This window comes from Xenopus tropicalis, chromosome 8 (genome assembly GCF_000004195.4).
Source record: "Xenopus tropicalis strain Nigerian chromosome 8, UCB_Xtro_10.0, whole genome shotgun sequence".
In the NCBI taxonomy this organism is placed as follows: domain Eukaryota; kingdom Metazoa; phylum Chordata; class Amphibia; order Anura; family Pipidae; genus Xenopus; species Xenopus tropicalis.
This window is the reverse complement of record NC_030684.2, coordinates 139,530,871-139,547,775: the sequence shown is the minus strand read 5'-3', so window position 1 is coordinate 139,547,775 and position 16,905 is coordinate 139,530,871. Positions and strand designations below refer to the sequence as shown.

The window sequence follows — 16,905 nt, the reverse complement described above, 5'->3', positions numbered from 1 at the left end:
CTGGGAATTATACCTGTGAGGTACAGACTCCAACCGACAGTAAGAGGAAAAGGAGCAACATGGTGCATATCCACATACAGGGTGAGTGTCAACCATAATATGCCATTATGAATGGCATTTGGGCTTTTTGCCACTGAAAACCCAAATTTGTTGCAGAAAAAAAGCGTGACTTTTACAATATTTATTATGTGACAATATCGAAACAATTCCAGATCTGAAAATACCCCAGCTAAAATCTGTTGAGATCATGTAGAAGTCAACCCCTTTGTGGTTTTTGAGTCTTATGATGCTGGCTTTTGTGTGACAATATGAAAAAGTCACGGTTATCAAGTCGAAAAAGTTGTGTTTTTTGTAACTTTTCTGTGACTTTTTCCCATCTATGCTCTTTCAGTTTGGATCTTTTGATACATAAATTACTGTTATTTATAGAAATTAGGTTATTCGTGGTTTCTTTCAAATAAAAAGAAACAAAAGACAGAATTAGTAAATCCCATTAAATATTTTTATTTACACCAGTTGAGTGTTCTGTGTCCTTTATTCCCTTCTTATTACAGTAGGATACATGGGGCCTGATTCACTAAAGGGCGATAAAACGTGCGCTATTCTTATTGTGCTCTAAAATTTTTACCGCCGCTTAATTTTGGCGATTTTTCGCACGATTCACTATAAGCATACTCGCGCTTTTTTACGCGCCATATTGCAAGCGTTATTTAACTCGCGAAAGACTATTTCAATGCGGTACTTGCCTGTACATGCGCTAAATTACGCGAATAATCGCCGAATATGAATGGTAGCATAGAAATAGTGTATAAAAATTGTCGAAGCATATAAATGGTGTATATAAATATTAGCCACATATAAATAGTAGCATATAAATGGTAGCATATAAATAGTAGATGCTTATAAATAGTAGCCGCTAGTGATGAGCAAATGTGTTCTGGTTTCTTTAGTGAAAAATTAGCAAATCTTTCGAAAGATCCCCGAAACGGCAAAAATGTTGTGCGGGCAAAAAAATTGTTGCTGTGACTATTATTTTTTGACGCTTGTATCAATTTGTGGATGTGCGGTGAATTTTTGCGTGGCAAATTTTTTCATGCGTTTTGCCATTGGCGGATTGTTTTGCGAAACGCATGAAAAAATCCGCCGCAAAAATAATTCAACGCACGTCCAAAAATTCGCTGCGAATCCATGCCTGGCGAAACATTTCATCACTTGTAGCCAAATATAAATAGTCGCGCAAATGAACGCACGCCATGTTAGCCATACACGCCAATACTTGCAGAAAATTACTGTATTAAAAATGACCATTTCGCTGCAAACTGGCGGCTGCGTCACTCTAGGGGAAACACAGACTTGAATAAATAACACTGTAAGTCCATATTTTATTGCAAAAAATCATTTACTGTACTTTTGTATAATTTTTCGCCTGCCTGTTGTAGGTGTTAATTTTCGCATAGCCGAATGCGATATTTAGCGCGCAAAAGTTATAGTGAATCATGCGATCGTATTCTTTTCAGCGCGGAAATTAACGCAAAATGGTAAAACTAGTGCGAGAAATACCCCATGCGAAAATGGCGATTTTTCGCACGCGATAATACTATGGTGAATCGCGCGCAAGTTATTTTGCATTTTTTAACGCGAAAAAGCGTGCGATAATTTTTATCGCCCTTTAGTGAATCAGGCCCATGTTGTCTTATCTATACTGTACATCAATAACTTTTGGCCTTTGCAAACAGTTTGAGCCAAAGCCAAATAGTGTATATTGTTGGATATGGCCGTCAGTATTTACCTTTGTGCCATACACACCCCAGAGTGAATCAGTTAGAGCTGGTTTGTGATTGGTTTCTATATATTGTTTAACTGCTGAGAACTTATCTATGGGGAGCCTACCTCCTTTCTTTTCCATCATTCCCTCCAAATAACATCTATCCACTTAAATGGGTAAAATGCATAGTCCTAGGTACCCAACAAGTGTTTCTGTTCATAATTTCACAGACCCCCAACTGGACTAAAAATGGCACACTGGTTTGAAAAACATGAATCATACATACATTTAAGTTGTTATGCGCTCTAAATACAACAATTGTATTATATTAAGTTATTTCTCACTGTTTCTTATAGAGAAGAGACGCGTTTACCTGGTAGCAGCTCTCACTGGGATACTAGCAGTGTTGCTTTTTATTATCTCTGTCATCATCACCTTCAAGTTCCGACACAAACTTGCCCCATTGCTAATGTGCCCCCTGCATCACCCCAAAACAGGTGAGTGAGTGGTAGGTTTCCTTTTCAACTTCAACAACAGCATCTACTGGGTCAAAAAGCAGCAAAATAGTTGTGGATAAAAGGTGCAGTAAATAACTATGCTTAACAAGATCCTTGATAAGGTTAAAACTTGTTTTGTTAATAAAAAGAAAATAGCTTTAGTTTCTTCATCTGTAAACCTTGGGGCCGATTTACTATCCACGAACGGATCAAAAGCGTCCGAATGCATTTTGTTCGTAATGATCTGTATTTTGCATTTTTTTTTGTTGCCGTCGTGACTTTTTCATAAATTGTCACAACTTTTTCGTAGCCGTTACGACTTGCGCATATTGTTGCGACTTTTTCGTAGCCATCGCGAAAAAATCGGAAAGGTTTGCCTGCCGCTTACTTGCGCTCAATACGAAAAAGTCGTAACGGCTATGAAAAAGTCACGACAATTCGTGCAAGTCGTAACAGCAACGAAAAAGTTTCGACAATTCATGAAAAAGTCGCGACGGCGACAGAAAAATCCAAAAAATACGAAAAAGTCGCAAAATGTTCGTTTCCAATCCGATTTTTTCCCATTCGGGATTCGGATTCGTGGATTAGTAAATCAGCCCCCTTGTGTCCACAGCTATTTTCAGTGTGATGAGCGAATTTTTTCACCAGGCATGGATTCGCAGTGAATTTCCGCATTTAGCCGTTGGTGAATAGTTTTGCAAAACTTCTGCGAAAACAGAAAAATTTGACGCTCGTCAAAAAAAGTCAAATGCGATTGTGTCAAATTGGGCACGGTCGCGTTAAAACAGGTGCAGTTGCAACAAAATGGGAGCGACCATGTGGAAATGGATGCAGTCGCGTCAAAATAGGCACGGTCATGTAAGAAAAAAAGACATGCATGACAAAAAAGACATGCAACAAAGCGAAATGGGACAGATTCGCTCATCCCTACTTTTGTGACATCAGAGTGACAGGAACAATGTCCTATGTGGAGCACAGACGCAGTACAAGAAATATGGTTTAACACTTTTTCTCTGGGTTTTTTGGTTGTTAGAAGTCTAGGGGGCTGATTTACTAACCCACGAACGGGTCGAAATGAGTCCGATTGCGTTTTTTTCGTAAAGATCGGTATTTTGCGATTTTTTCGTATTTTTTGCGATTTTTTCGGCGTCTTTACGAATTTTTCGTTACCAATACGATTTTTGCGTAAAAACGCAAGTTTTTCGTAGCCATTACGAAAGTTGCGTAAAATCTTGCGATTTTTCGTAGCGTTAAAACTTGCGCAAAAAGTTGCGCAAAAAGTTGCAAAGTTGCAAAAATCGCAAGATTTTACGCAACTTTCGTAAAGGCTACGAATAACTCGCATTTTTACGCAAAAATCGTATTGGTAACGAAAAATTCGTAAAGACGCCGAAAAAATCGCAAAACATACGAAAAAGTCGCAAAATGTTCGTTTTCAAGTCAGAACTTTTCCAATTCGGGTCGGATTCGTGGGTTAGTAAATCAGCCCCTAGAGGTTTCAGCCCTTGTAGTTTTAATAAGTAAAATCTATGGGGTTTTTTTTTTTTAAATCTAAACAGGGCAAATAAAGCTACTCCATATTCGCTCTTTGTGAGGTAGATAATTACAACCCACCCAACTTATCTGTTGTTGTGACTGTTTTGTTAGCAGAAGTTCAGTATGCAGGAGAATTCTAAATAACTACTTAGATAGGAAGAAACATAGAGCAGCTTCAGTTTCCCTGGCTAATTATAAAAAAAAAATATATATATATATATTTTTTTTTTCACGATTAAAGCAACAGACAAAAGTGTGTTCAGCATACTTGTGTTGAAAAATGGGGGGGGGGGGTTCTTTAATAAAACTGGTGGAACTAGCAAATAGCTGTTTAACACTAATGGGCTTATTAATCAATTTTCAAATTTGTCAATATGAGTTTGATTTTCGAAATCGATTAAACTCGCATGTAGAATGGTCGGTTATTTATTAATAAGGAAAACTTGTTAGAATAAAAAAAAATCTCTGATTTTTCAAGTTTACAAACTTGAAAAATACTCGAAAAATTTGAGTTTTTAAATATGGCTTGAGTTTGCCTGTGACAACTCTCATTGACTTCAATAGAAAGTCGCAAGCTTTTACATGGCAAATTTTCACATTTGAGTTTTTGGGTTTTTAGCACTTAATAAATACCAGACATTCAAGTTTTCGAATCATATCTCAAACTCGAGTTTTTTAAGCGCAAAAAAAACTCAAATCGAGATAAAAAAATCAAACTCGACCGTTGATAAATCACCCCCCTAATTTTACAGAATGGAACTGTATTAACTTTGTTATCTTTTTCTAGATAAGGCATTTTCTAAGGCCAAAGTAAGGTAGGTAATTATACAGACTGAAGCTCTAGAAACATCCAGATATCATGATATATATATTTTATTTATTATTCTAGACTTCCGCTGAGCTCCCCCTCCCCCAGATCTGTCCTGGACAGTGCACATGCTCAGTTGGGTTTGAGCAGCTGTTGAGATGCTGAGTTTAGGGGTTGTTGTAAATTATCAAGCAGAAAATTAGGTTTGTCTGTCATATAAACTGATGCTACAGGGCTGATTATTCAATTCTGAAGCAAATGCCCTGGTTTTAGATCCCTCATGTAATGTGAATCTGAATGAATTACTAATCATTAGTGATGGGCGAAATGTTTCGCCAGGCATGGATTCGCAGCGAATTTCCGCGTTTCGCCATTGGCGGATTGTTTCGCGAAACGGATGAAAAAATCCTCCGCGGAAAAATTCACCGCACGTCTAAAAATTGTCGCCGGCGTCAAAAAAGAATGGTCGCGGGCGACGAAATAATAGCCACGCAACGAAATAATAGCCGCGCGACAAAATAATAGCCGCGGGCGACGAAACAATAACCGCGCGACAAAATAATAGCCGCGGGCGATGAAACAATAGCCGCGCGACAAAATAATAGCCGCGGGCGACAATTTTTTTTGTCACACGACATTTTTTCTCTGTTTCGCGGATCTTTTGAAAGATTCGCAAATTTTTCGGCGAAGCGAAACGGAACAGATTCGCTCATCACTACTAATCATCTTTTTACCGTTACAATTATATTCTATATATACAGTATATTGTGAGTCGGTCCCTAAGCTCAGCAGGACAGAGCTTGTGCAGGGAATCAGCAGAAAAGAAGTTGGGGGCTACTGGGGGCATCTTTGGGGGCACAGATCTTCCCTGCCAAAGGGCTTTGGGGGCCTTGGGCTGGTACAGGAGCCCAAAACATAATGTACAACATTTCTGCCGTAGTTCTTTAGTTAGGCTTTAGTTCTCCTTTAAATAAATCATGCATTAATATCATTATTTATTCAGAACAGGCAACAAAGGGAAAAACAAACCAGAAATGTTGTATGAAGATGTGTCAGACTACAGACTGGGTAAGATATGATGATAATGACAAAAATTGTAGTCACCTCACTGTTTCTTGAGCGTGTTCTCTTGTTAATGATCTTAAACTAAATGTAGATGGAGCTTGCAGAAGGACCAAAGTCTAAACAATTAATAAACACCAATCACAGTGTATAGAGTTATGTCCCTCACTTATCTTCTCCTCCTCGTGGCAGCTGATGGAAGTTCATACATGGAAGACGATGTTTGCTACACTCATGTAAGTTTCAGTCACACCCAGAAAGGTGAGTTTTACTGATATACTTTATATTCATGTATCCCTCTTAATGTCATAAAGAGAACATATTCTCCCCTTTTTGACATAAGCTCATTCAGTCGGGCTTATGTAGAAAATATCTGTAATATTATACCGAGGCTTCTCGACCTCAATGGATATAAATGAATCTCCAGTGGTTGCTATTTTGATCCCTTCAGCTGAACCATTTTGAGTCAGTTCTGACTAATAGTGATGAGCGAATCTGTCCCGTTTCGCTTCGCAGAAAAATTTGCGAATCTTTCAAAAGATTCGCGAAACAGCGGGAAATTCGTGAAACGGCGAAAATGTCTAACGTCGAAAAAAAATTGTCGCCCGGCAATTCTTTTGTCACCCGGCAATTCTTTTGTCACCCGTGGCTATTCTTTTGTTGCACAGCTATTATTTTGTCGCGCGGCTATTATTTCGTCGCCCGCGGCTATTATTTTGTCACCTGAGGCTATTATTTCGTCACCTGCGGCTATTATTTTGTCGCCCGTGACTATTATTTTGACGTGGGCGACAATTTTTGGACGTGCGGCAAATTTTTCCGCTGCAAATTTTTTCATCCATTTCGCAAAACAATCCCTCAATGGGGAAACGCAGAAATTCGCCGCGAATCCATGCCTGGCGAAACATTTCGCCCCTCACTACTGACTAAACCTAATCTTACTGGGCAATGCTAGTGGACATATATACAACGTGAATTTATAATTTTCTTATGATACTTCCTGCCAGCCCAAACCTATAGTGAGAGAATTAATATGTAACAAATGTAATAATGTCGTATACACAGCATCGCTCCATCCTATTCTGATGGCTCTTCCAAAGGTGGTTCCAGATCTAACTCTTTCTTTAGAGAGGATCTAGAGAGGTCCAAACAAAATGTTAACACAAATATGAAAATAGTAGTATATGGATAGTTTAAAGTATAAGCTCCGTACACAACTGAACACAAGCACATGTACATATATATATGAATTTATATGAATTTATTAAATAATGTTTTTTTCCTAATTGTTGTATTTTTTCCATAACAGAGTCTCTGGTATACATCGCTGAAAATGTAAGTATAGTTTAGTATAACTTCCCAGGCCTATTAAAATCAGATGAGTGAATAAGAGGTTGTATAATTTTGACAAAGTTATGCTGCAAAGCTGCTCTCCAGCCCTCCAGTGACCCCAGTGAGATTTATATTGACCCCAATATAATTAAGGTTTATATAGACCAATTATTATGATACCATGTTGCTATAATCTGGATTTTTTGATTATCATCCAACCCGGTGAAGAACAAGGTCAGCAGTTAATGGTTTGGGAGACCTACAGTAGGTGCTATCTGGATGTTCAGCATTTCAACTTCTACTAATCTTTAAATCATTTCTTCTATGAAGCACTGGGCAAGTTTTGTAATACATAAAAGTACAGTAAATTCACATTTATAAAGTAACAGATTAAACTTCAGGTGTACGAGAAAAAAGGAGGCAGCACCCCAATTAAGTTTACAATTAGGTGAGAACCTTATAGATGGACATAAATAATCAGATTAGAAATGCATCCATTCATAATGGTTAAGGTCCTGGCTTATACAGTAAAGAGTAGATTTATCAACATTTGAGTTTGAGTTTTTTCACAGTAAAAAAAATCCCAATCTTGAATATTTTCAAATTTTCCTAATCTCAAGTATTCAAGATTTATCAATTGCAAATTTATTTTTTTTTTTTTCGAATTTGGATACTGATAAATTGGCCTCTTAGAGCACTAACACAATAATTTACTTTTGACACTAAGAGGTAAGATGTAAGTTTAGATTTGAAGGAGAGTTGTTGCAAAGACATTCAGGAATGGCATTCCATAAGTGACAGACAAAGGTTCAAGGCAGAAGTATGGGTTGTCATTTGTACAGTCTATACTGTATTACAAAACTTTTAGTGATGAGCAAATTTTTTCGGCAGGCATGGTTTCACTGTGAAATTCCGCATTTTGCCATTAGCGAATTTTTTGAAAGCTGCTGTGTAAATTTGGCACTTCAAAAAATTCACTGAGAAAAAAATGCCCATTGACTTTACTGTATTTGGAGTGATAAAAAAAAGTTGCGGTTTCGGCAAAAGGGTTGTGGTCATGTAAAAAAAAGTTGCATTTAGGGAATTTTTCGGTGAAGTGATACAGGACAAATTCACTCATCACTACTTACTGCAAAATTATTTTTGAGCTGACAAAATTCCCTTTTTGACCACAACATACATACAATGGTCACAAAATAGACCAAAAAAAATTGTAGTCAGAAAATGGACTTTGTCAGCACAAAATTTATTTTGTGAATATAATAATAATAATAATAATAATAATAATAATAATAATAATACAAATGTGAACACAAATGTACTTTTGTAGATACAAAATACTTTAGAATTACAATTTTTTTGTAATGACTTTTTTGTAAGACCATTTTGTAAATACAAACATTTTTTGTAAGGAAGAACACTGCATTTGTGGGTTCAGAACAGTGCTCTGTTATGTCCCACAGCCTTTCTTGAATAAAAAATGTATTTGTCAAAACAATTCACATTTTGTGAATACAAAAATGAATTCTTGATTACAAAATTCATTTTGTGAGTACAGGATTTTTGTTTGCACAACACAACACAAAATATACAGAGTACAGGTGGTACCCCATAAAGAGAAGTGCAGGTTGAGTGAAAAAGTGTCACATCTGTGCTGAATTCTGGAGATTCCAGAAAAGTATATAGATTAAAGGGGATTTAATGGCAAAATTAAGAATAGCTAAAAGCATTCTCTATATCATGAGGAACAATTGAGCAACATATATTGAATTACAATTATCTACCATTTGCAAGGCTGAAACAATTGAATTTCTCTTCAGTATATATTGCAAAATTGTTCCACGTGGCCTAGAGAATGCTTTTTAGCAATTATTCATGTTGCCTTTACATCCCAGTTAAAAGAAATAGTAGGATGTAAAGGAGTTGACGGCTTTAAATGTTAAGAGAATTATTTTTTTTATCCACATGTAGCCCTCTTCTGCTACTGCTGAACTTCTAACACGCATTTACCTGCATGTGGTGCTACAGGAGCCCTGTGCTCCTGCTTACTATGGGGGAGCAGGTACACTATTAACTGTTGTGCCTCCACCCAGGGTAGGGACAGGTTGAACTGTAACACCCCTCCCTGGGAACTTCTCTGGGTTACTCTGTGTAGTTCTCCAAATATATGGACTCCCTGCAACTCTCGGGACCTTGTCCCCCTTGGGGTGGTTGCTTACCAGGCAGTTGAGGATCCGCCCTTTGAAACTTCTTTATTGTATCCACACAGTATCCAGAAATATGACATGCAGGTTCAGGTACTTTTCCCCTTATTTCCTCTAGGAGACCCTCTCGCTTAGGACTACTTTGTGGTATTCCCGCCAAGAGACCCTCTCGCTTAGGCAATCTCCTTTTTATGGTCCCTAGCTACCACCTGAGCTAGCCACTTAGGGGCACATTTACTAACCCACGAACGGGCCAAATGCGTCCGATTGCGTTTTTTTTCCTAATGATCGGTATTTTGCGATTTTTCGGAAAATTGACGCGACTTTTTCGTAGCCATTCCGAATGTTTCGCAAAATGTTGCAACTTTTTCGTAGCGTTACGACTTGCGCAAAAAGTTACGACTTTTTCGCAGCTTTCGCGCCAAGTATGAAAGATTCGGATTCATTCAAGCTTCAGTATGGTGACTTTTCTTGGGCCAGGTTGGAGCTGCAGGGTGCCATTGAGTCCTATGGGAGACTTTCCTTGGGCCAGGTTGGAGCTGCAGTGTGCCATTGAGCCCTATGGGAGGCTTTCCTTGGGCCGGGTTGGAGCTGCAGAGTGCCATTGAGCCCTATGGGAGACTTTCCTTGGGCCAGGTTGGAGCTGCAGTGTGCCATTGAGCCCTATGGGAGGCTTTCCTTGGGCTGGGTTGGAGCTGCAGAGTGCCATTGAGCCCTATGGGAGACTTTCCTTGGGCCGGGTTGGAGCTGCAGAGTGCCATTGAGCCCTATGGGAGACTTTCCTTGGGCCGGGTTGGAGCTGCAGAGTGCCATTGAGCCCTATGGGAGACTTTCCTTGGGCCGGGTTGGAGATGCAGAGTGATATTGAGCCCTATGGGAGGCTTTCCTTGGGCCGGGTTGGAGCTGCAGAGTGCCATTGAGCCCTATGGGAGACTTTCCTTGGGCCAGGTTGGAGCTGCAGAGTGCCATTGAGTCCTATGGGAGACTTTCCTTGGGCCAGGTTGGAGCTGCAGGGTGCCATTGAGTCCTATGGGAGGCTTCCAAAATCATGCTAAGTCTGAAAGTTTCGCTCGCCGCTTACGAGCGCTCAATACGAAAAAATCGCGACAAGATACGAGCGAATCGTAATGGCTACGAAAAAGTCACGACTTTTCGCGCAAGTCGTAATGGTTACAAAAAAGTCGCAACAATTTCCGAAAAGTCGTAAAGGCGACGAAAAAATAAAAAAAAAATACGAAAAAGTCGCAAAATGTTCGTTTTCCAAACGGAATTTTTCCAATTCGAATTCGTGTCTTAGTAAATCAGCCCCTTAGTGTACCTGAACTCCGGCCAGTAATGCCGCAAGGTCATAACCTCAGTAATCTCCTCAGAGGGGCTCAAGACTGCCCTTTCTAGATACTCTGTCTATCCTTTCACTCATAGAGTGACTATAACAGGTCTATCTGAACTCTATAACTGAAGCCTGTAGCTAGCCTCTTCACAGGGCAGGGTCCCAGGACTAAAGACCTTACACATGGTGTGTGTCATCCCTTTTTATATTGCAGCACACAGCCACCTAGTGGTTGCTGTTAGAACTACAGGGAAACTCCCCTTTTACCAGAAAAGAGCACATAAACAGTTAGGACCACCTTTAGGTGTACATATCCCACAAGGCCACCCTCTGGTGCCTGTCTAAAGGGGAACCCAACCTAAGAGGCCCAAATCTTGGGATCCCTACACACATCTATGAAGAGAGGGATTCTATAAATAACCCTAAATCTTGCTCTAAAATATAGTTTATTTCTCAGTATTCATTGATGAGTTTTATTTTGACTATACTGTATCTTCAGCCAGCCTGTTCCATTTGATATCTTTTAATTTGTGATTTATTCAGGACAAACAGTGTGTTACTTATGCTGTAATTGAGGGGCTAACAGAAGAAAGGATAGAAAGAAACCCAGCAACCAAGAGATTTCCCACTCATTCTGCATCTATCAGTTCCGAATAACTTTTGGAGCAACTTCTATCCAGTAGGTTGAAAAATGGATTCTCTCACTGGGCAAAAAATTATGTTGAGTAATTAGATCTTCAACTTGTAATTGAATTTTTTTTTTGTTTGTTTTTTTGTTCTTACAAGGCACAAGTTGAAGGCTGATTTACACCAAGGGACATATGCCAACTGACTACACCGTTGCTGTTCACCCATACCTTGGCAAAATGTTTCTGGATTCCAAAATTTGTTTTGGAATAATTTCCAGTAATTTTTAAAAAATCACTTAAAAAAAAAATAAGTTTATTAATTAGAAAATCATTCTCTTTGTCATTTGAAAATGTATACTCTAGACAGGGGAAATGGTTGTCTCAATTATAGGGTTAGAGAGAGTACTACTTTGCAGCTCTTCATTTTAGGCACAGGTGATGAGGAGGTAAGCAGATGTCTAGACATTGGTACAGTACCACACAGAAGGTTACTGATTAAAGTAAGCAATATTGGCCTGGAACATAATATGTACTTGGATAGAGAACTGGCTGAAGGATTATGTACAGCCCATAAAAGTAGCAATGGATGATTGCAATGAGGAATTGTGGGCGTAAACCCTGGCCAATTGCCTGGCCATATCCCTGATCCACTCTCCTTTTTGTGGCTGGTGATACTGTATTAATTAAATCAGCAACAGCATAGGATTAAGGGTACGTCCCACATCATGTATATTCTGTTTTCAATATATTTCATATTCTGTTGTTCACTAGAGGTGTTTATTTGTTTCTACAGTATTGTTGTTGGTTTTTTTTACTTGTAAAAAGTTTCCAATCTGCAATTAAAAAGGCTGTAAAAGTGCTCTGACCACGACAACAGATGTTGACCTACATTTGGTTCCACAAGGTTTATATAAAAAATTAATTTTTTTTGTAAAAAGAGTCTAATACAGGACAAGAAAGGTCATTTATGGCTGCAAGTGCAGAGAGCAAAGTGCACTTTCACATGTAATAGCCATGTTTTTTCCCACAGTGCATTGTTTTTCTCCAGAATTCAAGCATAATTGAATTCTGCAGCACAACTGGGACCAGTTTGGCTAATTTAGCACAATTTAGGCATTCTGCTCATACCTAATTCTGGGCCACTACCAGTTTCACGTGGGGAAGCCCCACATTTTTGGAACCACTGCCGAAGGGGGATATGTATTTTTTATGGGCAGATATAGCAGCAAATAAAAAGCTACACCAGTATCATTAGTTTTATTTCAAGCTATGTCCATCACAAATAATGTTTAAGCATCTCCCTACCACATGTCTCCTCCAGATCTTTTCAGGAGGGAAAAGATAGGGAATCTATATTCTTAGTACAAGTTTAAAAATACAAACAATACAAAGAGTATATAATCATTCTGCAGAATACTGAGAAAAAAAGATACAACTGTACATATACATATTTATAACTCCATTTATGGATAGTTGAATGGAAAGCCAACTGCTGAGGACACATTTGCCTTGATTATATTTGCCCTCAACGTTTAGCCTCAACTAGACTGAAGTCTAGCTTTGCACTCAGTGGAAGACAGACTCCTACTAGGTGCAGTAGGAGACAAGAACCAGGCCAAAATGAAAGGGTTAGGGTACCAATGCCAAATGGAGAGATGGAACTGCTAACCATCAAGGTGATCTTTGCCTTCCTCTGGATCAACTAGCAGTTAGGCAGGTTATATATAGGCATTATGATTGAACGAGATGGACGTATGTCTTGTTTCAACCCAACTTATGTTACTATGATCTCCAGGAAGAAAGTCTTTTGCATCTCAGTGAGTAGGTCATGATGGAAAGAATCCTAACAGATCTGCATGAGGGTCATACAGGAACAATTCTTGAGCTTGTATTTACTATGATTTTATCAGAAGAAATGAACAGCATGGCACCATCAGATATAACCAAATCAGCTAATGGCACAGTCCAGGTGGTAGAATAGTATTTGTGAATCCATCCAAGGAAAACAATAGAGCTGCAGACTAATTCCCCCCTATTGCCAGATGCCCTCTAGGTTTATGTGTCTTTACATGGTGACAGAGCAAACACACTGACCAGATGAATACGAGGGACGATAATATCAGTCTTATGAGATTTAACTGGAACATAGTTTGGTGTCTGTCTGAAACAAAAAAGTATTTACATTTGTATGAGACCACTAATTCTGGAGAAATCCCATAAAATGCTAATGCTATTTTCTGTTGAGACAAGTAAGAATTTCACATCCTGTTACTGATAATGTACAAACCGGATTCCAAAAAAGTTGGGACACTAAACAAATTGTGAATAAAAACTGAATGCAATGATGTGGAGGTGCCAACTTCTAATATTTTATTCAGAATAGAACATAAATGTCACGGTCGGCACCCTAAACCAGAACAGATGCCAAGTTCCCTTGTCTCGGCTCGGCTTCACCAGTATTGTGACCGCCTTTGGCTTCGGGAGGAGCCCTCAGCTACTCAGATGCCACCTGGACTTAACGAGAGGAACAAGGCAGGAGTTCTGGCAAGCAAAGGGGCACGACTGTAGATAGAGTCAGTTAGGCCGAAGATCACGGTACAAGTAGGGTTAACAAGTTCGTTGTCAGGCAGGCTGGGTCGAGGCAGGCTGAGATCAGGGATAGTCAGACAGGCAAGGGTCAACCAGAAAATCAAGCAGCGGGATTAAGCAAAACCGGAGTCAAAAGTACAAGCCGAGGTCAGGTTACAGATTTCAGAGTAGTCAGGAACAGGCTGGGTCAAGACAGGAAGATTACCAACAGGAACGAATGCACAAGGCTCAGGAACGCACCAGAATCAGATTCTATCACGGGCAACAAAATGTAAACAACCGTTCCTTTAAATATCTTTGAATTTCGCGCCATTGCGCGCTGACGTCATGACGCCAGCGCGCATGCGTCTTTAAATGCGGAAGTGCGTGCGCGCGCGCCCACTATGAGGAAGCCGGCGCATAAAGAGGACGGCGCGGCGGGCGTCCCCGCTGACAGCGGCGCGGCGGGCGTCCCCGCCGTGCCGGTAAGGCACATTTTGTTACATTACCCCCCTCTCTAGGGGGGCCACTGGAGCCCCAGGCTTCTCAGGAAACCTTGAATGGAATTGCTTCCTGAGGCGATCAGCCTTGATGTCATCAACTGAAACCCAGGAGTTCTCCTCAGGACCGAAGCCCTTCCACCTGGTGAGATATTGTAACCTACCTCTCACCAGGCGGGAGTCGAGGAACTCCTGGATCTCGTACTCAGGCTGACCTTCAACCAACACTGGGGGAGGAACAGACAGACCACGAGTATTAGAAGCAGGTTTTAGAAGAGAAACGTGAAAGGTATTAGCAATCTTGAAATTAGGAGGTAACTGAAGACGGACAGAAGATGGGTTAACTATAGCAATGATGGGATATGGACCGATGAATCTGGGACCCAGTTTGGGAGAGGGAACCTTCAATTTAATATTCTTGGTTGATAACCACACCAAATCCCCCACCTTGTACTGGGGAGCCTCCCTACGGGATTTGTCAGCAGCTTTTTTCTGGTTAAGGGAAGCTGCAGACAAAGAATCATGAACTGATGACCATATTTCAGAAAATTTTAAGACAGAGGAATTAGCAGAGGGTACCGGGGAATTAGAGCCAGAAAAAGAAAATGCTTTGGGGTGCAACCCATAAACGACAAAGAAAGGAGACCTCCCTGAGGAGGAATGGGTAGCATTATTGTACGCAAATTCTGCCCACGGAAGCAGTTCGGACCATGTGGACTGGTTATCGGATACATAGCACCTGAGATACTGCTCAAGGGACTGGTTTACTCTTTTGGTTTGACCATTAGTTTGGGGGTGATAAGCAGAGGAAAAAGACAATTCTGTACCAACCAAAGAACAGAGAGCACGCCAAAATTTAGAAACAAACTGAACCCCCCTGTCAGAAACAATATTTTCCGGAAACCCATGAATCTTAAAAATATGTGTAATGAATAAGTCAGCCAAAGCCTTAGCAGAAGGGAGATGTGGAAGTGGCATAAAATGAGCCATCTTACTGAACCTATCGACCACCACCCAAATCACTGTCTTACCCTGGGAAGGAGGTAACTCCACATAGAAATATGAGACCAAGGTTTCACTGGGATGGGTAAGGGATTTAACAGACCCTGGGACAAATGATGAGAAGACTTAGAGCGTTGGCAGACCGCACAGGAGTTGACAAAATTCTTAGCGTCTAATTTAAAGCTAGGCCACCAAACATGACGGGACAATAAAGAAACGGTCTTAGCGATACCTGGATGACCTGCTACTTTGGAATCATGAACCTCTCTTAAGACTTGTTCCCTAAGTTCCTCAGGAACAAACCATTTACCTGATGGGGTTTCAACAGGGGCAGAGGATTGTAAAGGGGACAATAAGGAAGAGAGATCGGACTCCAAGGTTGCGACAACAATCTCCCTGGGAATGATGGGAGTACTTTCCCTAGGGTCGGGGGAAACCGAATTAAAACTCCTAGAGAGTGCATCAGCCTTGACATTTTTTGAACCAGGCCTAAAAGTAATAACAAAATTGAACCTTGAAAAGAATAAAGCCCATCTGGCTTGCCTTGGGTTCAAGTGCCTAGCGGACTCAATATAAAGTAGATTCTTATGGTCAGTATAGACCGTCACTGGATGCTTGGCCCCCTCTAGAAGATGACGCCATTCCTCAAAGGCCAATTTGACCGCCAACAACTCCCTGTTCCCTATATCGTAATTTACCTCTGCGGGTAAAAACTTCTTAGAAAAAAAAGCACAGGGATGCAATTTGTTGGTCAACGGGTGTCTCTGAGAAAGGACTGCCCCAGCTCCCACCTCAGAGGCATCTACCTCTACAATGAACGGGAGTGCAGAATCGGGGTATTTAAGGAAAGAAGCAGAACTGAACTCTTTCTTGAGAGTTTCAAAAGCTTGTACGGCCTCAGGGGACCACATGCTGGGATCAGCGCCCTTCTTAGTTAGATTCGTGATAGGGGCTACAATAAGAGAAAAATTCTTAATAAATTGACGATAATAATTGGCAAAACCAAGAAACCTTTGTACTGCACGTAAAGAAAGAGGTTGTGCCCAATCCAGGACAGATTTCACCTTGTCAGGATCCATTTCTAGACCCTTGCTGGTAATAATAAACCCCAACAACTGGATAGAAGAGACTTCAAAGGTACATTTTTCTAGTTTCGCATACAAATTATTCTCTCTTAGTCTCTTTAAGACCTCACAAACATGATTACGATGCTCAATTATATTTGAAGAGAAAATTAGAATATCGTCTAGATAGACCACTACAGATACCCCCAGCAAGTCACGAAAGATATCATTGACAAATTCTTGAAAAACTGCGGGGGCGTTACAGAGCCCAAAGGGCATTACTAAATACTCGTAGTGGCCGTCCCTGGTGTTAAAAGCAGTTTTCCACTCATCCCCCTCTCTAATACGAATGAGATTGTATGCACCCCTGAGATCAAGCTTGGTAAAAACCTTGGCGCCTTTGACCTGGTCAAATAATTCGGAAATGAGAGGAAGGGGGTAGCGATTCTTCACAGTGACCTTATTTAGACCTCTGTAGTCAATACAGGGACGAAGACCACCATCCTTCTTACCCACAAAAAAAAACCCCGCACCTGCAGGAGAGCTAGAGGGCCGGATGAAACCCCTTTCGAGATTTTCTTGGATATATTCCCTCATAGACTGAGATT

The 16,905-nt window shown here is 40.3% G+C and overlaps 1 protein-coding gene across 1 annotated transcript in view; it reads left to right on the top strand.

The window, feature by feature from the left end:
* The window catches only part of LOC100496508 (Fc receptor-like protein 5), a 297,411-nt gene that overhangs the window by 161,786 nt on the left and 118,720 nt on the right, over positions 1 to 16,905 (top strand).